The 24,716-nt window shown below is 37.3% G+C and overlaps 1 long non-coding RNA gene across 1 annotated transcript; it reads left to right on the forward strand.

The window, feature by feature from the left end:
• Nucleotides 1-5,491: 5,491 nt before the first annotated feature.
• Nucleotides 5,492-23,687, forward strand: LOC107773208 (uncharacterized). Its single transcript, XR_012694472.1, has 4 exons — nt 5,492-7,444; nt 14,066-14,161; nt 15,261-15,424; nt 22,635-23,687. It is a non-coding gene; the product is annotated as an uncharacterized LOC107773208 (long non-coding RNA).
• The last annotated feature ends 1,029 nt before the right edge of the window (nt 23,688-24,716 follow it).

Here is a 24,716-nt window from a genome sequence, read left to right on the forward strand (position 1 = left end):
TTTTATTCGGTGTTTGATATTCACATTAGAGTTCGATTAAATTTGGATTCACAGGGTAAATCCTACATAGAGTAAAATGTTTTCTGGTAGGCGGGCGGGCTAATCCCGCTACTTAAGATTCAATTCATATGTAAAAATAGCACGGACTAGTCAATTTTCGGACTGGTCATTCAAAAATAGCTATTTGCAAAATCATTGAAAAATAATCACTATTTTGCTGCAACATGGAAAGTTTCAGCACAATATACTGGAGATCGATGCACGTGTGTATGAACTTCCAGCATATTATGCTGGAACTCCAACACGTGGAAAGTTTCAGCATAATATACTTGAGATTGGAGCACCTGTGTATGAACTTTCAGCATATTATGCTGGAGTATTTTCCGAATTATGAACAGTGTTTTTGTTCAGATTTATCTTTACATGAAAAGGGGCTAAATTTCTATTACTTTTGAAACTGTGACTATTTTTGAATGACCACTTGTAAATCTGACTATTTTTGAATTTCTCCCAATTCATATGGTTAATTTTATGTTGTCGTGAGGTTTTGGTTACGACGACTACTATAGGCTAGCTACTTCTAGCTTTTATAATGGCCCTTTCACTTTGGTTTAGTTTTAGTTTGTATTAGTATTGAATGAACATATCAAACAAAGACGAGCAGTATAAGCCATTCTCCAGCTCAAGAAAAGCAACAACTCTAGAAACTAGGGCTTTGTTCACCTTTGGACACGTGATTTTATCTATACTATTTTAAAAGTACGAAGACCTTTAACGAAATATTGTGTCTTTTTTCCCCTTAAAACATAATTTGACATCGGATAATATTGTTATTTTGGTGATTCCCCAAATATTTAGAATATCAAAATCAAATAAAATTTAGTTTATTAATTTTTTTCTTATTTACATTAGGTTTAGAAAAATTATCTTTTCTTCGCTAATTAACTTTTGTGAACTTCTTGGATGAGCTAGAGATCCTTCTTACAGGGGCAGCAGCTAGCAATAGAGATCCTTCTTGGATATTTTTTAAAAATAAAAATCAAAAGAGAAAAAAAAAGGAAAGAAGAAGATAATAGAATAGAAAAGAAATAAGATGGAAGTCAAAATTTATTTCCCCTTTTCGTTTCTTTCAATTATTATTTTTTTCTTTTCTTTTCAATAATTAGTATATGGGAAATTTGGTCGTTAACATCTTAATTTAATCATCATTCTCTTGTCATCGATCTAATATATATATGTTCATCACTTAATAATGACAATCTTAAAATAATACAAGAAAAATAAATTATTTTATAGCCTGCCTGATCTTACTCTATTAATATTATTATAAGTAAGGCATTAAATTATTTTCATTCGTTATGCTTCTAAGATGAAAGTACATTTCACAAGACAATCACACTATTTAGTATCAAAAAATAACTAAGATATAAATAGGAGATAGAAATAAAAAGGAATAAAATCAAGTAAAGGAAAGAAGAAGAGAAAGACCTTAAAGAACAAGATATATTTAATGATTTTTTTTCTTCTTTTTTCCACTTCTTTTTTTATTTTATTTTATTTTTAGCTCTCTTCCCTTTTTAATGCAGGAAAAAGGAGGAAGGAAAAAATGCAGGCGACTTACGTTTACATCCTTAAATTTTTACATTATTTTTTCTTTTCTCTTTCTCATTAGCTTTATTTTTTATTTTTCTTATCCCTTCTTTATGTCAGTTTTATTTTTCTTATTTAAGTTAACATATTCTGATAAAAATAGGTTGTTTCACGCTTAGTTGGAACGTTGTGTTTTCTGGTAAAAATATATGTGAAAAGAAGAACTAATATTAATTAATAGATGTTAGAAGAAGTTTGATAAGTGAAATTAATATTTTATACAAATATTATGATATTAATAACTAAGTATGTTTTGATTTATTTTACACAAATAACTAAATATGTTTTAGTTTATTTTACGCCCGCGCGAGCACGAGCATATATACTAGTTAACTATAAAATTCTAACAATTTATGAAGATTAAAGTGGCTGATCTCTTATTTAATTTAAATAAAGTTAAACTGGTTCTCTAACATCAGTAAATCAACACCTTCCTATTGCAAATAACAATAGTAAAACATGTACAAATTTAGGACTAAAAAATCTCAACCGTCAAATCATATGCCGGTATCCCCCGCTAGCACTCATGATCATCAGAATTCTCAACAACTCAATCTCTTTCCTTTGCACGAAAAAAATTTAATCGACGACAAAGACAGTGGGGTGGGGAGCAAGAGATTGAAAATGAAAGAGCAAGAGATTGAAAATGAAAGAGAAAGTGGGATGGGGAGAAAGTCTGAAAGAGAATTTGGGAATCGAAAAATTTCCTCTGCATAAAGAAAAAGAGTGGGGGCGGCGATGGCTAATCAGTGAAAAAAAATTTCAACAATATAGAACTGGGCCATACCGGGTAAGAAGGAAAAATATGGGCGGTATTTTGTTAGGATAGTGGGCCAAGTGACATAGAGTGTAATTTCTTCATTTATTTCCAACCAAAAGACTGTTCGATCCCAATGTCGCAATTATTATTCCAAAACTAGGTTCAATTGATCTTTAACAAAGTAAAAACTCGAAAAATATTATGTTATGTTTATCATGACATTTTTGTTTAATAAATGTGAATATTCATTCAAGATTATCAATATAACAAATAAAAAATAAAAGAAACATCTTAATATTACTTTTTATGTGGCTTTATAAATTTTGTACTCATGACCAAAGGTACTTTCGTATTTATATATCACAAAAATATGACATCAAAATCAGTTTGTATGTCATTGATGGGTAATTTTTTAAAATTTTCATTTATCTTTTTGTAATCCTAGAGGGAGTGAAGTTATAGTACTTATGTTCTGCTTTTTAACTTAACATTATTTTAATTTTAAGAGTAATTTTTTTTTTCCATTTGGAAAGGTGAAACTAGAATCTCAATGTCATAAGTTTACTCCTTTGGGAATTGCAGATAGAATTGATAAAAAATTTAAAAATATTAAATTTTTAAAAATTGTTACTTCATGTTGCTTTGTAAAAGTCTAGATGAGGCTTGTTCAGACAATGTATTTCTATTTTGATTTACTAATTAATAATTTATTTATATTTGGTTTAGACCAAATCTAAAGTCAGTGGGCAAATTAAAATTTAAGATTAAATTGTCATTACAATTAGTTTCTTTGTAATTTTTGATTTGTTTATACATATATGTTTATTTCTGATCTGTTTTTTTTTTTTTGTAGTGATTTGTTTAGGTTTTGCTTATTTGTTTTATAATTTTTCTAGGTTTGGTTTAGAATGAATACCAAAGCCATTGTGGAGTCCAAACCTTGTGGTCATTATGAAATTTATTAACTTTAATTTGTTAAAATTGAAATAATCATGTGTTATACGAAAGATGAAATAGCAATGTTAAATAAAAATAATTCATATGATAAAAGAGAATATATAAAAAGAAATACAATAATATGATTTGGTCACTTGACTTATATAGGAGCAACTCACTCGGAAAAATAGTACACAAACTTTTCCAAAAGGAATAGCCAAATAAGAAATAGATTTTTAACAAAATAATAATTGTGGCAAAATAATTAGGAGTGATTTGTTACTTTTATATAGGAGAAAAGTAACAAAATAATTGTGGCAAATTTTTTGCCCATAATTCAAAGGAAATTAAAACTCAAACATGATAAATTAGGTCAGATACAACATCATAACAAATTATTATTTTATGAAATAAAATATATATAATTATAATTACTACTAAATAACTAACTCATCTAAATTTTTCTCTTTGAAAATTTAAAAAATATTCAATTACTTTGAATTAATCTCTTGTGTTAATGTAAAAGTATTTATTTTTTATTCAAAAAATTATTACATATATCTCGACGTCAATTGTTATTTCATATAATTTATTCTTATTTTATGTTTTGCACGTCTTTTTTATAATAGACGCAAAATACACATGTATCACACGTACATAGAGACTAGTATTTATAAAAGGTAAAAATAAAAGGCAAACAATAAAGAAGAAATTCCACTCTCACCTTACAAAGACAGGATATAATTGTAATTTTGAATTAAAATCAAATGTGAATTAAAAAGAAAAAAATAAGTACTTTCATTTTTTTAGTGAATGTGTCACAAGCTTACTCATATATATATATATATATTTTGTAAAAATGAAGAATTTAATTCGATTTTCTCTCTTATTTACTACGCCTTCTTTTTATTAGTGCCACAAGTTACTTACCTTCTAATCACAAGAAGGTAAAGAAATCTTGTTATTTATTTATTTATTTATTTATTTAAGCTTTGTGCACCCATTATGTATGAAGTTTTACATTGTTAGATTAAATTAGTGTATCGCAACAGATAACTTAGAAATTATAGTGATGGTGTACAATTTTTACAAATTGCATATACAACTAAAATCTAATAAAAATACTGTATTGGTTGTTTTTAAATTTGGGAAAATACGAGCTATGTCCATTTATAAGTAGCTTATTACAAAAATCGATCAATTTATAAAATATTATCAATACTAGCTAATTAGGTATTTGTAGAAACAAAAAAGGTCAAATTTTTTCTTTCTTTTGAGTGGATGTGATTAGAATAGATTGAGTACATTTTAAGGAGTTTAAATCTCATTTTTTTGGGACGTTTGGGTGGAGTTTTGAAGTGGCTTGAATTGAAAATTCGAAGTAGAAGATGAATATAAAAAAAATAATATATGATCACACTGTGTATCAAATATGTATCATATTTGTATCAAATGTGTATCGCATGTATATCCATATATACCTGTGTGTGAGATACATGTGTTGCATGAGAATTTTTTGCACTTGATTTTAACTACGAATTTTGATACAAAATCAGTCGAAATCACCTGCAATCTTCCTCAAATTTTGTATATTGACTCATTTATATATTTTCAATGAATCTCAGCCATACCCATTGAAAAAAGTCATTTTTTGCTTAGATTTTTGGAAACTTATATATATATTTTTTGTATTTTATTACCTTATTTGCTATCTCATTCACGAAATTTTCTTTTCGTCTTGCATACAATGTCGTTAATCACGCTTAAAAATATGGAAGAAGATCTTTGTGTGTGATTCTTGGAGAACCTTATTTATTTACATTTTTTATTTGTATATGTGTTTGGTTAAGCCTATGATTAACGGCTAAAAGTTGATAAGTTAAGACTTTTTTGGAATATTTGTGTAAGATTTCCTTTAAATTTTATGTAGCAATAATACTTTTTACTTTAATTCAATATACAGTCAAACTATAATCTCTATAATTAACACTTTGTTATAGGATGTTAATAGAGAGATTATTTTCGTTCAAAAGGAATCTTATTGCTTCACCCAATATGCCCTTGGTCGGCCATGACAAGAGCAAAAGAACTTTGGGAATTGGACATTGTGCTATTTATGTAAATAGCCAAAATTCTCGGTAGTTTTAGCTCAGAAAGGAAGAATGAGAAGGCATCAGAGAGAGATGGGATTTTCTGTAAAGGGTGGTTGCCCTCTCTCTGCTTTATGTCCATGATTTCTTCATTGTTAAAAAACCAACAACCCTTTGGAAAAAAGAACAAGAAAAGGAAAATATTATTTGCACAAATAGCCATTCTCGTCAACAGAAAAGTTTTCTCCGTCAATTTGGTTACCCTTGAAGCTCTAGAAAAAGGGGCTATTATGCTCTTCCTTTTTCTGTTTCTGCTGTTACAACAGCTGATTTTGCACAAGTAGCCACTTTTATGTCCCTTTGTATTTATGAAGGTGACAACTGATTTGCTCAAATAGGATACTGAAATGGGCTGTGATGATGATTTGCTTCTTCCTTTCTGGGCTATATCTATTTTACATGCGTTGAGAAAAAACCGACCCGTATCTTGGCGGGGCGACCCGTGTATGGCAGTAATTTGCAAACCGGTGTCTTGCAGCCATGGCGTGTGTCTGCTTTCTCTTTGCATGTTCTTAGAATATACAGCAAAATCTGAGCCCTAGATACCCATTTTGGGTTCTTTAGTTTTGTGGTGAAAAACCCAATTTTCAGATGCAGTTTCCCATCAATTTTTTAGCTCAAAGGTTGAGGCATTTGGAGAAAAAAGGGGATTTTTATCTCAAAAATGAGGCAATTGGAGAAAAATGAGATTTTCAAAGCTAAAAAATGAAGTAATTGGAGAAAAAATTGGGATTTTTAGCTCAAAGAATGAGGCAATTGGGGAAAAATGAGTTTTTTAGCTAAAAAATGAAGTAATTGGAGGGAGGAAAAAAGAAAATTTTTAAGCTTAGAAATGAGATAATTGGGAAAAAATGGAGGGTTTTAGCTTAAAAAAAATGAGGGAATTGGGAAAAAATTGAGAAAAACCGACCCGTATCTTGGCGGGGCGACCCGTGTATGGCAGTAATTTGCAAACCGGTGTCTTGCAGCCATGGCGTGTGTCTGCTTTCTCTTTGCATGTTCTTAGAATATACAGCAAAATCTGAGCCCTAGATACCCATTTTGGGTTCTTTAGTTTTGTCGTGAAAAACCCAATTTTCAGATGCAGTTTCCCATCAATTTTTTAGCTCAAAGGTTGAGGCATTTGGAGAAAAAAAGGGGATTTTTAGCTCAAAAATGAGGCAATTGGAGAAAAATGAGATTTTTAAAGCTAAAAAATGAAGTAATTGGAGAAAAAATCGGGATTTTTAGCTCAGAATGAGGCAATTGGAGAAAATTGAGTTTTTTAGCTAAAAAATGAAGTAATTGGAGGGAGGAAAAAAAGATTTTTTTTAAGCTTAGAAATGGGATAATTGGGAAAAAATGGAGGGTTTTTAGCTTTAAAAAATGAGGGAATTGGGAAAAAATTGCGATCTTTTAGCTAAAAGATGAGGCAATTGGAGAAAAAATTGGGATTTTTTGAGGGTGGTTGACCATCTCCAGCATGCCTATGATTGCTTGTTTGTATCAGCTTTGACCAACAGCCCTTTTTGTATAGGAAAAAAGTCCAAATTTACCCCTCAACTAGCAAAATGTTTTTGAGAAAATCCGACCCATATCTTGGCGGGGCAAACCGTGTAACCGGTGTCTGCAGCCATGGCGTGTGTCTGCTTTCTCCTTGCATGTTCATAATATACAGAAAAATCTGAGCCATAAATCTTTTAACTCAAAGAATGAGGCAATCGAAGAACTTGACAATTTCCCCCATGCCTATGATTTCTAATTTGCTCTAATCAACAGCAATTTTTGCATATGTATGAGAGAGTGTGTGTGTGTGTATCTCTTTTTGTCTCTCTATCTGTGACTACTTTGCTCCTGCGTTTTCAGGCAAAGCATAGATAAGAGAGGGGCTTTCCAGGATTCGAACTCAGGACCTCTTGTTTGGTGAAACCCATGTCATTTTCTTCTTAGTATCAGCTCAAAGAATGAGGTATCAGAGAGAATTGTGGTATATGCATGTAAAAATTGGATCTTTTTCTATAGCCATGTTTTTGTTGTTTCTCCTGGAATTTCTTTTGTTTCTCCTGTTATTGCTACTGTTGGGTTGTTTTATGAACCAAACAACAACAGATCAATGTAACAACAAGGAGAATTTAAGGCTGTGATGATAACGCTAAGGAGGCGGTCTTCCATTGTCCTAAGCACTGTTTTCTGATACACTCACGAAAATGCCTCGATTGAAACTTACATGGCGGGGTAACCTGGAGAGGTTGCAGCCATTGCGGGGTAACCTGGAGAGATTGTAGCGTACATGGTGCGCATCTATACATATATTTTTTTGATGGAAAATTTCGAACCCGGGTTTGTACTGTGACCGGGTACTATTCTTCCACTAGACCACTTGTCCTTCTTAACACGATGCACATGTATATTGTTTGGATACTAGGGGTGTCAGTGGTTTGGTTCGGCCATTTACTTTACAATGACGTCCATATTTTTGGGAGGTTCAAAAGGATTAGAGAACTATAACATGAAGCAGAAGGTCAAATGAAACTGGCAAAAATCTCATTAGTTCAAGTCTGAGGACTCTGTCATTCTCAGCAGCCAATTATCACTCAATATTTCCCAATTTCAGACCACTCTTTAGCAAAATAAGTTCGACGAGGCAGTGGAGATTTTCACTCTTTAGTCATCAGATGGTTGAGCTTTGCTATATCTTGGCGTGGCAGCTTTTGGTTGGTCTTATGAGATATTGTGAGCTATTTGGTTTCCGTGTCTCACAAAGGCTTCTCATTCAGCTTGCAGCCATGGCGAAGTTTAGCTTATGCCTGAGAAGAGGCTAATATGAGCCTCCCAAGTATCTGTATGCTTTCAAAGATGAGTCTTTTTTATGGAAGTCGAGAAAGGTTGACATTATCTTGTTGCGGAAGCCAAATGTATATAGTGTGAATAAGTCACAACTACTATACCAAAAATTATGACAGCCACCAAATAATAAATAAGACAATAAAGCAACAATAAAGGGAACACCAGAATTTACGAGGTTCGGCTAATTTTGCCTACTCCTCGGACACAACCAATATTTTATTTCACTCCAAAAATACAAGTGAAATAATACTAAAGAGAGAAGATACAAATGCCTTAAACAGATGAGAAGGCAAATGAGAGGTGTGTTTAAATCCTAAACATTAAGCCTTCTTTTATAGGGGGAAATTCCCCCAAAACTTAAGAGCCCACCGATGTGGGACAAAAATTTGCCAAATTCAACAAATCTCCACCTTGGCAAAATTCCACATCTTCAATTTTCTCTCAATAACAAATTTTGATTGTGTCTTCATCTTCAATCTTCAGTTTTCAACAATGTTGATCAAATCCAAACAATGTTGAAACTTGACCGCAGTCACCACCTTTGTCAGCATATCAGCATGATTCTCCGTAGTATGAATTTTTTTCACTGTGACTCCACTTTCTTCTATGATTTCTCGTACGAAATGATACCGAACATCAATGTGCTTCGTCCTTGCATGATACACTTGGTTCTTCGCTAATTGAATAGCACTTTGACTATCACAAAAAATTGTGATACCCTTTTGTTCAACACCAAGCTCTTTTAGCAATCCTTGAAGCCAAATTGCCTCTTTCACAGCCTCTGTAATAGCCATGTACTCTGCCTCTGTTGTAGACAAAGCAACTGTTGACTGCAAAGTAGACTTCCAACTAACTGGTGCCTTTGCAAAAGTAAACACATAACCAGTAGTTGATCTTCGTTTGTCCAGATCATCCGCAAAATCTGAGTCACAATATCCAACTACAGACTGATTGTCTTCCTGCTCAAAAACTAACCCGACATCTACAGTATTATGAATATACCGTAGAATCCACTTCACAGCTTGCCAATGCTCCTTCCCTGGATTGTGCATATATCTGGTAATAACTCCAACAGCTTGTGAAATGTCAGGCCTTGTGCAAACCATTGCATACATCAAGCTACCAACAGCATTTGCGTATGGTACCTTTGACATATACTTTCGTTCAGCTTCATCCATTGGCGACATAGTAGTACTTAGCTTAAAATGGGAAGCAAGTGGAGTACTAACTGGCTTAGTCTTGTCATCTATGCCAAAACGTTGAAGTACTCTCTTCAAATATTCCTTTTGAGATAAACAGAGTTTCTTTGAACGTCCATCTCTAATTATCTCCATGCCAAGAATTTTCTTTGCGTCACCCAAATCCTTCATCTCGAACTCCTTCTTCAGTTGAATCTTCAACTTATCAATTTCTTCCGAATTCTTGGAAGCTATCAACATATCATCAACATATAGGAGAAGATATACAAAGGAACCATCTTTAAGCTTGTGCAAATACACACAATGATCGTATTTGCTTCTCTTGTACCCTTGCCGCAACATAAACTCGTCAAATCGCTTGTACCATTGTCTAGAAGATTGTTTCAATCCGTACAACGATTTTTCAAGTTTGCACACCATATTTTCTTTTCCAGCAACTTTGAATCCTTCTGGCTGAGTCATGTAGATTTCCTCCTCCAAGTTTCCATGTAAAAACGCAGTTTTTACATCCATCTGAACTAGTTCCAAATCCAATTGTGCTACCAAAGCCAACATAATTCTAATGGAGGAATGTTTTACAACTGGAGAAAACACTTCATTGTAATCAATTCCCTCCTTTTGAGCATATCCTTTGGCCACCAATCTTGCTTTGTAGCGAACATTTACTTGGTTAGGAAATCCTTCTTTCTTTGCAAATACCCATTTGCACTCAATTGCTTTCTTTCCCTTCGGGAGATTGGCCAATCTCCATGTATGATTCTGATGAAGGGACTGTATTTCATCATTCATGGCAATCCTCCACTTATCTTCTTCTGAACTTTGGACAACATCTTTATAAGTGGTAGGAACATCATCAGCTACAATTGAGGTTGCACAAGCAACTGTCTCTATGAGACGAACAAGTTTCGTTATTGTTCTTTTTGGCCTGCTGGTTGCTATTGATTCAAGTTGTTGTTGAGGTTCCTGAGTTGGAATCTCCTCTACTGGCTCTCCTTCCAGAGGGTAATCTTCATTTGTTTCCTCCTCTGCTTCTTGTGTAGGAAAAATAAATTTTCCCTCAAACTCCACCTGCTTAGAAACACCTTTATTTTGTTTGGTATCTTCTGTTACCTTATTTACCATAGCAGATTCATCAAAGGTAACATCCCTGCTGAATATTACTTTCTTTGTCATAGGACACCATAAGCGATATCCTTTGACTCCAGAAGTAATTCCCATAAAAATAGCCTTCTTTGCCCTTGGATCCAATTTTGACTCCGTCACATGATAATATGCAGTTGAGCCAAACACGTGCAAAGAGTTATAATCTACAGCAGGTTTTCCATACCATTTTTCAAATGGTGTCTTGCCATCAATAGCAGCAGATGGTAGACGATTAATGAGGTGGCATGCATATGTAATTGCCTCAACCCAAAATTCTTTGCCCAAGCCAGCATTGGACAACATACACCGCACCTTCTCCAGCAAGGTCCGGTTCATACGTTCTGCCACTCCATTTTGTTGTGGTGTATGTCTAACAGTGAAGTGTCGGACGATGCCATCATTTTCACAGACCTTATTGAAATGATCATTTTTGTATTCACCTCCATTGTCTGTGCGAATACACTTGATCCTCTTGCCTGTTTGATTCTCCACCATCGTCTTCCATTTGAGAAAAATTCCCAACACTTCATCTTTGCTCTTCATTGTATACACCCATACTCTTCGGGAAAAATCATCAACAAAGGTTACAAAATAGTGCTTCCCACCCAATGAAGGTGTTTTGGAAGGACCCCAAACATCTGAGTGTACATAATCCAAAATGCCTTTAGTATTATGGATCGCTGTACCAAATTTAACCCTTGTCTGTTTCCCTTTAACACAATGCTCACAAAACTCCAAGTTGCAAGCCTTTACTCCTTTTAACAATCCTTGATCTGATAGAGTTTTCAAGGATTTTCCTCCAGCATGTCCCAAGCGCATGTGCCATAGCTTGGTTGCTTCTGCTTCTTTGTCATCACTGGATGTCACTGTCGCTGTCCCAATAACTGTACTGCCACGATAGCGGTACATATTATTATTCTTCCGATTAGCCTTCATTACCACTAGTGCACCGGAGCATACTCTCATCACTCCATTTTCTACAATGATTTTGAACCCTTTTGATTCTAGGGCTCCCACAGAGATGAGATTCTTCTTCAAATCCGGTACATATCGAATATCTATCAATGTTCTGATCATTCCATCATGGTTCCTTAATCGTATTGAACCAATGCCATATGAGGTAAGAGGGCTGTTATCCGCTGTGTGGACGACTCCATATTCTCCTTCTTGAAATTCCACGAACCAGTCCCTGTTGGGACACATATGATAGCTACAAGCCGAGTCCATCAACCATATGTCTGATGATGTTGATGACTCTGTTGTAACTAATGAGAAGTCTGAATCATCACAATCAACTACATTTGAATCCATAATAGCCTTTCCATTGTTATGTTTGGCCTTATTCTTCAACTTCGGACAACCTTTCTTCCGGTGCCCTTTTTCTCGACAGAAGGCACATTCATCTTTGCTGGGTCTGGATCTTGACTTGGATCTTCCCTTCTTTGTCCTCGTTTGATTTTGAGGACGACCCCTCACAAACAGTGCTTCTCCTTCTCCGCCCTTCTGTTTTTCTCGCTTTCTTTGTTCATAGCTGTACAAAGCCGAACAAACTTCTCTGAGAGAAATTTCGTCATTTCCATGGAGTAGAGTAGTTTCAAGGTGCTCGTACTCATCAGGAAGTGACGCCAACAACATTAAGGCCAAGTCACCATCATCATAAGTTGTATCCATATTTTGCAAATCTGTGACCAACTTATTGAAACTGGTGATATGTTCATTCATCGTGGTACCAGGAACATAGGCATGGTTATGGCAATAAGGGAAAATACATATTCTGCTTCCTAAACTTGTCCAGGAAAACCTGAATCCTTAATCCTGAACTTTGTGAATGAGGCTATGATGATGTTCTCCCGGAAGCTTGAAAATCAAATTTTTGAGCTGATTCGTTTCTTGGCTAGGCAAAGGCAGGGAATTTGTGAGGTAGTTTCTTATGTGCTTTGCACAAAGGCATCTGCTTTTTGCAGCCATGTCGGATTAGCCTTTCTTTCTGATAGCAGTACTAAGTACGCCCTCCGTTCCAATTTATGTGAACCGAATATGTCCAAATTGCTATCGAAAAGTTTCCATCTTTCCAAAGAGGCAGTGATGATATTGCTAATCCTAGCTGAAATTTGAGGCATGGAGAAAACCGACTTGTATAGGCAGGGTAAACCCGGATCACGCAACTGATTCATTTTGCAGCCATGGCGTTGTGTCTTCTCTTTGCCCCATTTTACACAGATCTGAGCCTCAACCAGCAGTAGCTTTAGCCCAGAAAGGAAGAACGAGGCATCAAAGAGAGAAATGGGACTTTCAGTAAAGGGTGGTTGCCCCTTCTCTGCCATGTCCCTGATTTCTCCATTCAATAAAGCAACAACCCTTTGAGAAAAAAAGAAAAGAAAAGGAAAATGTTTCTGCTTCTTCTGCTACAACAGCTGATTGCACAAATAGCCAATTTTATGACCCCTTATATTTCAAAGGTGACAACTGATTTGCACAAATAGGATACTGAAATGGGCTATGATGATCTTTTGCTTCTTCCTAGGTTATCTACTTTTACATGTGTGGAGAAAGATCCGACCCGTATCTTGGCGGGGCAACCCGTGTATGGCAATCATATGCAAACTGGTGTCTGCAGCCACAACGTGGTCCCTTTCTCTTTGCATGTTCATAGAATTACAGCAAAATCTGAGCCCTAAAAATCCAATTGGGTTCTTCAGTTTTTTCTTGAACACCCCATTTCAGATGCAGTTCAAAAAATGAGGCAATTGGAGAAAAAAAGGGATTTTTTTAAGGGTGATTGACCATCTCCATCAAGCCTATGATTTTTTTTCTTTTTCTTTTAGCCTGTGTATGTTTCTTTTTCTTGATTTTGAGTAATTTTACAAAAGAGGCAGTGATGATAATAATGTCTCACTTTCTGGGCTAACACAATCGGACATTGAGACAATCGACCCGTATCTTGGCCTGGCAAATCCCCTCTTGTGCATGCAACTGGTGATTTTGCAGCCATGGTGTGGTTGCCTTCTCTTTGCCTGATATAAATGCAGATCTGAGCCTCAAATTCTGGGATTTGAAATCAGGTACTCTTGTTCTTTGGAATCTATTAGCGTTTGGCCCAAATTTTAGCCCAAAAAGAAGAATGAGACATCAGAGAGTTGAAATTTTGGGATTTTCAGTAATGGGTGGTTGCCCCTCTCTGCTACGTCCATGATTTCTCCATTCATGAAACCAACAGCCCTTAGAGAAAAAAAAGCGACAAACAAAACATCCAAACATCTGTTGAGTGTCTACTTCTGTGAAAGGGGCTATGCTCTTCCTTTCTCTGCTTTTGCTTCTGCTACTGGAACAACTGATTTAAACAAATAGCTGCTTTTATTGCCCTGCATTTGGAAGGCCTTAACTGATGTTGATCTTCACAGGTCACCTGAAATGGGCTATGATGATGATTGCTTCTTTCTGGGCTATCCACCCAAGGCAGTGAGGAAATCCGACCCGTATCTTGGCAGGGTGACCTGGTATGGCATCATATGCAAAGTGGTGTATGTAGCCATGGTGTTGTTGCTTTCTCTTTGCATGTTCATATATACAGCAAAATCTGAGCCCTAAAAGTTTTATCTTGAACACGCAATTTTCAGATATAGTTCTCCATCAAATCTTTAGCTCCAAAAATGAGGCAATTTGGAGAAAAGATTGGTTTGTTTAGGGTGGTTGACCATCTCCATCATGCCAATGATCTCTTTTTCCTTTTAGCTCTAACCAACAGCCGTTTTTGTATAGGAAAAAGGTCCAAATTTACCCCTAAACTATGCTAAAAAGCCTTGTTTTGCACTTAGTACCTTTTGTTATCAGGTAACATGACTTCAAACCAAAAGCACTTTGCTTTCTCAGTGAATGCAGTTGAGAAAATCCTACCCGGTTCTTGGTGGGGCGACCCGGTATGGCATCATTGCAAACCGGTGTCTACAGCCATGCCATTTGTCACTTTCTCTTTGCATGGTTCATATACACAGCAAAATCTGAGCCCTGAAGTCTACAACCATTTGATGGTCTTCTTAAGCTTACCCCATGTCGGGGTTTAGCTTATGTCTTAGAAAAGGTGAATCTTAGCCTCCCAAGTATCTCTTTGTTTTCAAAGAACGAGGGTTTTTGTGGAACTCGAGAAAGGTTGAGATTTTCTTAAGGTGGTTACTCTCTTTCTCTGCAGTTCAATTTAGCTAATCAATTTTCCTGTACCTTTGTTGGAACGAGAAAGCTTAACAGCCCTTTCATCAGCAAAATGCCAATTACTGGGATGTCTAGGCTAATCTATTGCAATAAAGCAGTACATAAGTATTCAACCAGAGGGCAAAAGTAGAAAATGCTGTTTTAAGGGACAAGACTTCGAAACAATCTGCAGTCACAAAGCCCAGAGAGAAGAGAGGAGGCTTGCAGAGAGGAGGAATTCTTCAAGGGTTGTTGCCCCTCTCTGCTACTCCAGTGACTTCTCATATGAAAAAATAAATAAATCAAACAGCCCTTTAAAATCAAAGCATTAACCTAAATAGCTACCCAACCAATGGTACTCTGGTTCTTGTTTTAAGTTTTTTTGACTCAGAAATGTTCCTTATGTTTCAGTGCTGTACTAGTGCTGTACTAAATTCATCTCTGCAACTCCTCACCCAAAAGAAGAAGAAGAAACTGACGCTGTGATGATACTTTCTTCTCTTCTTTCTCTGAGCAAATGAACGAGCAAGAGAAATAAAGGGACTCGTATCTTGGCGGGGCAACCCGGATGGCAAGTGAGTTTTGTGCATGCAACCAGTGTTTGTAGCCATGGCAATGTCTTCATTCTGTTGTCTTATCGACAGTTCTGAGCCTCTATTTACTCTTTAATAGCTTGTTTAGAAAGTTGTTACCCAGTGTATTATGTTGTTATTTAGGGTGTCTTTGGTATGAAGGAAAATATTGTCATGATGCAATCAGTTTTTGGTTACCAATGTATCCCTATGGAATTTGGAAGGGATTGAACATTCGACCTTGTGGTTAACAGCCACACTCTCTAACCAACTGAGCTACACCATGCAATTTTCTGTTGCCATTGATGTGATGCTGATAGCATTGGTACACACTCTGTTCCAAATTATGCGTCTTGAAACTGTCCAAATTTCTAGGGAAAAGTTTCCATTTTCCGTGAGGCAGTGATGATATTGCTTAATCTGGGCTGTTATTTTGGGCATGGAGAAAGTCCAACATGTATCTTGGCGTGGCAAACCCGGATCATTCAATTGGTTCATTTTGCAGCCATGGTGTTGTCGTCTTCTCTTTGCCCCATTTTATACAGATCTTGATAACAACACGATAGGGGATTCAATAATTACTAAAGAAAAACAAGAAAATCAAGAAACGTGCGGAAGCTAAAAGAAAATAAAGAAACAAAAAAAAAAGACAGAAAATTAAAGATAGATTGAATTCAAGAAAGAGTTTTTTGAATTCAAGAAGTCTATTCTTGAAGTTGAATTCTAACAACAACAATTAGCTAACAAAGAGCTAATCGCCTTTGGTAGAGAATTAAAAACAAGAGATAGATTGTGAAACCAGACCCTTTAGAATAACAAGAACAACAATAAGCCTAAACTTATCACCTTTCTTGAATACCTAGAAGTGATCTGAGATTTCGAAAGAGTTTAATCTTACCACCTTAAGTTGAGTCTTGAAGGTTGAAGAATAAATCCAAGAGTAGCCACACACAAGAGTGCAAGAAAAATCTCACAATTTTTATTGATAATAGTCTGAATAATCTAAGTCTAAAAACAAAGAATACACCCCTTTATATAGAGGGGTCACGAAATTCTACCTAAAAAAAAGTAAATAAAGTCCTAAATTACTTTGGACAACAAGTCCAACTACCTTAGGAAAAGGAAAATACTAGGAAGCAAAAACCAAGAATGAAATAAGTCCCAAACCAATATTGGATAGAATCTTGAAAATCTTGGAAATCTTGAAGGAAATTTGCAAGCAACTTGGCACCAACTTGCACTCAACATCTAGCACGACTATTGTACCATTCTTGGACATCAAGTAAGTCCTTTTTATGCTATAAAAACGTGACTTTATGTAGGACTTCATGGGCTGCAAGTTTGGACACATTTTAGATGCTAAATTGGTCCAGCCGTGGGCTGATTTGGACCTTCTTTAGAGGATGTTTCTTGGGATCTAATCCACCTCTTGTTGGACATGAATTTGGGCCATAAAATAATTATAACACCTAGATAACTCATATCCTTAAGCTCTTCCTTCCAACTAACAAGTTCTTTGATCGTTCCTGAAGTTCAATGACCTTTGTTAGAATAGTTATGTAACCCTAATCCCATATGTATTAGGAGTAGGATATGTTATGTATATATATATATATATGTATTAGGAGTAGGATATGTTATGTATATATATATAGGGCTCATTGTATCATGTTTAACATATGTGAATAATATCAATCATATTTTCTCCCGTGTATTCTCACATGGTATCAGAGCTTTAGTGAGAAACCTATCGTTGTGCATCATTCCAGCGACTTCCGGGAAGAAAGACCTCGTCGCCGTGCAATTTTCCGGCGACTTAGAAGGCTGCCCGTAATCACATCAATTTCTGTTGGTGTATGCAAAAAACCAACATCACCACAAGACTCCTCAGGCTCCGGCGACCAAACCACAGTAAACCCCACCAAACCCCACCGGAAAACTCCCTTACACGCGCCCTCACGCGCCAGAACGTCTCGGCGAGATCCGACATACGCGCCCCACGCGCCGGCGCCTGAACACTGTTTCGACCATTTTTTGAAAATCCTCCAGTTGGACAGTCGGATCGCCTAGTAATTCCAAGTCTATCCATACCTTTTTCGTTTGATTCCGACCACTTTGAGTTTTTCCGGTGACTACACTGACTTTTTCCGGCAGCTACAGTAATTTTCCGGCAAAAACAGTGTTTCCTTCATCTGTTTCAGCGAGTTGTCAGTTAATTCTTTCTGTTATTTGGTGATAATCCAACGATGTCTTTGGGAGTCGATGCTTTCGGGTCTAAAAACCCGGGTTCTGGCAGTTCCGGTGTTATGATTACCTCAGAACCTTTAATGGGAGGTTCAGACTACTTAGCTTGGGCTTCGTCTATCGAGTTGTGGTGTAAAGGTCAAGGAGTTCAAGATCATTTAACAAAAAAGGCTAGCGAAGGTGATGAAAAGGCCAAAACAATTTGGGAGAAGGTCGATGCTCAGTTATGTAGTATCCTGTGGCGATCTATTGATTCCAAATTGATGCCCTTGTTCCGTCTATTCCAGACATGTTATTTAGTTTGGAAAAAGGCTCGTAATTTATACACTAATGATATATCTCGTTTCTATGATGTAATATCGCGAATGACAAGCTTGAAGAAACAGGAATTGGATGTCTACTTGGGACAAGTACAGGCAGTCATGGAAGAATTTGAGACGTTGATGCCAGTCTCTGCTAGTATTGAAAAGCAACAAGAGCAACGACAGAAGATGTTTCTAGTTCTTACATTCGCTGGACTCCCTAATGACCTTGATTCAGTACGTGACCAGATTTTGGCTAGTCCGACTGTCCCCACAATTGATGAATTATTCTCTCGATTACTTCGCCTTGCTGCAGCACCAAGTCACCCAGTGAGCTCATCACAGACACTTGACTCATCTGTCCTCGTATCCCAGTCAATGGACAATCGGGCATCTCAAACTATGGAGAATAGACGAGGAGGAGGTCGTTTTGGAAGATCTAGACCCAAGTGCTCTTATTGTCATAAACTTGGATACACTCGTGACGTGTGCTATTCTTTACATGGTCGCCCACCCAAAAATGCTTATGTTGCTCAGATCGAGACTACAGGTAAACATGGATTTTCTTTATCTGAAGGGGAGTATAATGAGTTCTTTCAATATCGAGCAAGTAAGCAGACATCTCCACAAGTAGCCTCCGTTGCTCAGACTGATACTTCTGTTGCTGGTAATTCTTTTGCTTGTGTTTCCCAATCTAGTACTCTTGAACAATGGGTTGTGGACTCAGCCGCTTCTGATCATATCTCTGGTAATAAGTCACTTTTGTCAAATATTGCATATTCACAGTCTCTTCCCATTGTTACTTTAGCCAATGGGTCTCAAACTAAAGCAAAAGATGTTGGACAAGCGAATCCCCTACCCTCCGTCAGTCTAGATTCCGTTCTTTATGTCCCTGACTGTCCTTTTAATCTTGCATCTGTTAGTCGTTTGACTCGTGCCCTCCATTGTGGTATATATTTTATTGATGATTCTTTTATTATGTAGGACCGCAGTACGGGACAGGCGATTGGAACAGGACTTGAATCAGAAGGCCTTTACTACCTTAATTCACTTAATTCCTCCAAAGCATGTCTAGTTACAGATCCTCCGGACCTAATTCACAGACGTTTAGGACATCCAAGTTTATCCAAGCTTCAGAAGATGGTGCCTAGTTTGTCTAGTTTATCTACATTAGAATGTGAGTCATGTCAGCTCGGGAAACATACCCGAGCCTCCTTTCCTCGTAGTATTGAGAGTCATGCAGAGTCTATTTTTTCTTTAGTTCATTCTGATATATGGGGTCCTAGTAGAGTCAATTCAACCTTGGGATATCGTTATTTTGTTAGTTTCATTGATGATCATTCAAGATGTACTTGGATTTTCTTAATGAAAGATCGTTCGGAGTTGTTTTCTATATTTCAGAATTTTTGTGCTGATATTAAAAATCAATTTGGTGTTTCCATTCGCACTTTTCGCAGTGATAATGCCTTAGAATATTTATCCTCTCAATTTTAGCAGTTTATGACTTCTCAAGGAATTATTCATCAGACTTCCTGTCCTTATATCCCTCAGCAAAATGGGGTTGCAGAGAGAAAAAATAGGCACATCATTGAGACTGCTCGTGCACTTCTCGTTGAATCTCTTGTTCCGTTGCGTTTTTGGGGCGATGCTGTTCTCACAGCTTGTTATTTGGTTAATCGGATGCCTTCATCTCCCCTCCAGAATCAGATTCCGTATGCAGTATTGTTTCCCAGTCACCCTTATACTCTGTTCCCCTCTTGCTTTTGGGAGCACTTGTTTCGTTCATAACTTAGCCCATAGGAAAGATAAGTTAGCTCCCCGTGCTCTCAAGTGTGTCTTCCTTGGTTGTTCTCGTGTTTAGAAGGGATATCGTTGTTATTTCCTTTTCTGCGTAGGTACTTTATGTCCTCTGACGTCACATTTTTTGAGTCTAAACCTTTCTTTACCTCTTCTGACCATTCTGACCACCTCGATATATCTGAGGTCTTACCTATACCGACTTTAATGAGTTTACTATAGCTCCTCCTTCACCTTCCGCCATAGAAGTCTTACCCGAGTCTACTATAGCTCCTCCTTCACCTTCCGCTACAGAAGTCTTACCCATTCCTACCGTTGGAGAGTCTAGTGTGGCTCCTCCTAGACTCCCAGCCACAGGAACACCACTCTTGACATATCATCGCCGTCCGCACCCAGCATCAGGCCCAGCTGATTCACGCCCTGCACCTGACCCTGCTCCTACTGCGGACTTGTCTCTTCCTAGTACAGCGATTGCACTTCGGAAAGGTATACGGACCACCCTTAATCCTAATCTCCATTATGTTGGTTTAAGTTATCATCGTTTGTCATCACCCTATTATGCTTTTCTATCTTCTTTGTCCTCTGTTTCCATCCCTAAGTTTAATCATAGCATGTCTCATCCAGGATGGCGACATGCTATGATTAACGAGATGTCTGCTTTACATACGAGTGGTACTTGGGAGCTCGTCCCTCTTCCTTCAGGTAAATCGTTGGTTGTCGTTGGGTGTATGCAGTCAAGGTTGGTCCGGATGGTAAGGTTGATCGTCTTAAGGCTCATCTTGTTGCCAAGGGATATACTCAGATATTTGGGCTCGATTACAGTGATACCTTCTCTCCCGTGTCGAAGATAGCATCAGTCCGCCTTTTTCAATCCATGGCTGTTGTTCGCCATTGGCCCCTCTATCAGCTGGACATTAAGAATGCTTTTTTACACGATGACCTTGAGGATGAAGTTTATATGGAGCAACACCTGGGTTTGTTGCTCAGAGGGAGTCTTGTGGCCTTGTATGTCGCTTGCGCCGGTCACTTTGGAGCCTGGTTTGGTAAGTTCAGCACAATTATCTAGGAATTTGGCATGGTTTGAAGTGAAACTGATCACTCTGTATTCTATCGGCATTCTATTTTGAGTCTCTGGTGGTCTATGTTGACGACATTGTTATTACCGACAATGACCAGGATGGTATTACTAAATTGAAGCAACATCTCTTTCAACACTTTTAGACTAGACTAAGGATCTGGGCAAACTAAAGTATTTTCTGGGTATTGAGGTTGCTCAATCTAGCTCAGGTATTGTGATCTCACAACGAAAGTATGCCTTAGATATTCTTGAGGAGACAGGAATGACAGGTTGTAGACCTGTTGACACTCCGATGGATCCGAATTCTAAACTTCTGCCAGGACAGGAGGAGCCTCTTAGCGATTCTGCAAGATATAGGCGGTTGGTTGGTAAATTAAACCTTACAGTGACAAAACCTGACATTTCCTTTCCTGTGAGTGTTGTGAGTCAGTTTATAGATTCTCCGTGTGATAGTCATTGGGATGCAGTTGTTCGCATTCTTCGGTATATAAAATCAGCTCCAGGCAAAGGTTTATTGTTTGAGGATCGAGACAATGAGCAGATCGTTGGATACTCAGATGTTGATTGGGCAGAATCACCTTCTGATAGACGTTCTACTTCTGGATATTGTATCTTAGTAGGAGGAAATTTGGTATCTTGGAAGAGCAAGAAACAAAATGTGGTTGCCTGATCTAGTGCAGAAGCAGAATATCGAGCAATGGCTATGGCGACATGTGAGCTAATTTGGATCAAACAGTTACTCAAGGAGTTGAAATTTGGTGAGATTAGTCAGATGAGACTTGTGTGTGATATTCAAGCTGCTCTTCATATTGCGTCAAATCCAGTGTTCCATGAGAGAATTAAACACATTGAGATTGACTATCACTTTGTCAGAGAAAAGATACTCTCGGGAGATATTGCTACAAAGTTTGTGAAGTCGAATGATCAGCTTGCAGATATTTTCACCAAGTCTCTCACTGGTCCTCGTATTAACTACATATGTCTGTACATATGATTTATATGCACCAGCTTGAGGGGAGTGTTAGAATAGTTATGTAACCCTAATCCCATATGTATTAGGAGTAGGATATGTTTTATATATATATATATATATATATATATATATATATATATATATATATATATATATATATATATATATATATATATATAGAGAGAGAGAGAGAGAGAGAGAGAGAGAGAGAGAATATCAATCATATTTTCTCCCGTGTATTCTCACAACCTTGTTTTGCAACTTTTTAGCTTGAGATCTTGTTAAATGCCCTGTTTGAGATTCCAAAGCTTCATCTTTGTCCTTGAATAGATTTGAGCTTCCTAGGATGCTATCATTCTGAACCTCAACTTCCAATGAATCACTGTGGACTTTCTAGGATTTGAACCCAGAACAGTAGCCTGGTGGTCCCGGGAAGGGTCGGACCCCAAGGGGTGTAGTGTGGGCAGCCTACCTACCCCTGAGTCGCTAATTTCACGGCTCGAACCGTGGCCTATAGGTCACCCGGAGACAACTTTACTGTTGCTCCACTGCTCCCCTTCGATTCAAACCCAAAACCTCAGATGAAAATCCAGTTCCTTTTAGCTCAACAGAATGAGGGAATTGGAGAAAGTTGGGGAATGTTTTAGGGTGATTGACCATCTCCGGCATGCCTATGATTTCTTCTTTGCTCAAACCAACAGCTCGTTTTGCATAGGTATATGTGTGTATATGTATTGTGTGTCTGCTTCGATCTCTCTCTCTCTCTGACTACTGTCCTTTGCTCCGAAGTCTCACCACTAATTTAATTATAAAGTACAGGTTGTTGCAGTCTACAGCAAAATGGAACTCCAGCCCAGTATGAAGAATGAGACCAACAGGGAGTTAAAGGAATTTCATGGAGGGTGGTTGCCCTCTCTGCGTGGCCTATAATTCTCCATCTACCAAAGCAACAACCCTCTTCAGAAGAAGAAATCAGGCAAATATTGTTGATAGCAGTGGTACTATCTCTTTTGAGCTTAAGACAATTTTTTGGTCCAAAACATCCCCCGATCTGAAGGTTCTGTTTGTTTGATGAGGACTTTTGAACTTGTGCTAAGGCCTACTAGAACTATGGAAAAGTTCCCATTTTTCGAAAGAGGCAGTGATGATATTGCTAGTCTATGCTGAAATTTGGGGCATGGAGAAAATCTGACCTGTATCTTGGCATGGCAAACCCGACTGGTTTGTGATTGTGGCTTCCTTCACATGCAACCGGTTCTTTGCAGCCATGGCGTGATCACCTTCTCTTTGCCCCATTTTATACATATCTGAGCCTCAAATTCCAAGCAGTCCATCAGGATGTTTCAGGACTCGAACCCAGGACCTCTTCGGGGTGGAAACCCATGTCATTTTCTTCTTAACATCATCTCAAAGTTGGAGGCATCGGAGAGAAATGGAGAAGAATTGGGGAAAAAGACCCCGCAAGTCTGCACTTCAAAAAATAACCCTCTATTTTCTTTTCTAGTTATTTTACCAAGAATATCCTGTTGGCATTCTTAAAACCATGTTATATATATCGAGAGAAATATGGTATATGTGTGTAAAAGATAGATCTTTTATAGATACCCAGATTGTCATTGTTGTTGTTGTTGCTACGGAATTTCTTCTGTTTCTCCTATTCGTGCTGCTATTTGGCTGTTTTATGAACCAAACAGCAAGAAATCATTGTAAGAACAGGGAGAATTTAATGATGTGATGATAATGTTACGTGGCGGCCCTTTGAGAAAAAGAATGAGACATCAGAGAGAGATGGGATTTTCTGTAAAGGGTGGTTGCCCCTCTCTGCTGTATCCATGAATTCTCCATTCATAAAATACCAACAACCTTTTCATGAGAAAAAAAGAAGGAAAAAGAAAAGAAAAGGGACTATAGGGGTGTTTGGATTGGCTTATAGCTCTTTTCTGCTGCTACAACAGCTGATTTGCACAAATAGCAATTTTTTGACCCCTTGTTTTTGGAACAAGGTAGAAATGACACACAAGGTAGCCACTTTTAATACTGGGCTATGATGATTTTCTTCTTTCTTTTTGGGCTATCACCTTCGCTAGCTTTGAGAAAATCTGACCCGTATCTTGGCGGGGCGACCCGGTATGGCATCATCTGCAAACCGGTGTCTGCAGCCATGGCGTGGTCCGTTTCTCTTTGCAGTTTCATAAAAAAGAAGAATCTGAGCCCTAAAAGTTTTATGACAACCATTTGATGGTCTTGAATGGATGGTCGTTCTCTGAACCGGAAAACATTGTTGGGTTCTTCAGTTTTTTCTTGAACACCCAATTATCAGATGCAGTTCTCCATCTAATTTTTAGCTAAAAAATGAGGCAATTGGAGAAATATGGTGATTTCAGGGTGATTGACCTTCTCCACATGCCAAGGATTTCTATGTTGCTCCAAAGGAATAGCCCTTTCTGAGTATGCATACATCTGTCTCTCTATTTGTTAATACTTGTTAATACTGTGCTCCTGCATGGTTGCCTTTTCAAGCAAAGCTGCAAAAAGACATAGAAAAGGAGGGTTATTTTCTTGACTACAGGCTTCCATTAGATTCTCTTATAATAGAGTGTTTTACTACACAAAAATGGAAGTTCAGCCCAGTAAGAAGAATGATGCCACCAGAGAGAAAAGGGAATTCTTGGAGGGTGGTTGCCCCCTCTGTTTGGCCTATGATTTCTTCATCAATAAAAAAACCAACAACCCTCTTCAGAAATACTAGTACATGTTTTCTGACCTCTCTGAGCTTAAGCCAGATATATATCCTCTAATCTTGGCATTTGTTTGTCAAAAATTGCTTGAAATTGTCCAAACGCCTACTACGGAAAAGTTCCAATCTCTCCAAAGAGGCAGTGATGATATTGCTAATCTGGG

This window comes from Nicotiana tabacum, chromosome 8, assembly GCF_000715075.1.
Source record: "Nicotiana tabacum cultivar K326 chromosome 8, ASM71507v2, whole genome shotgun sequence".
NCBI classification, from domain to species: Eukaryota; Viridiplantae; Streptophyta; class Magnoliopsida; order Solanales; family Solanaceae; genus Nicotiana; species Nicotiana tabacum.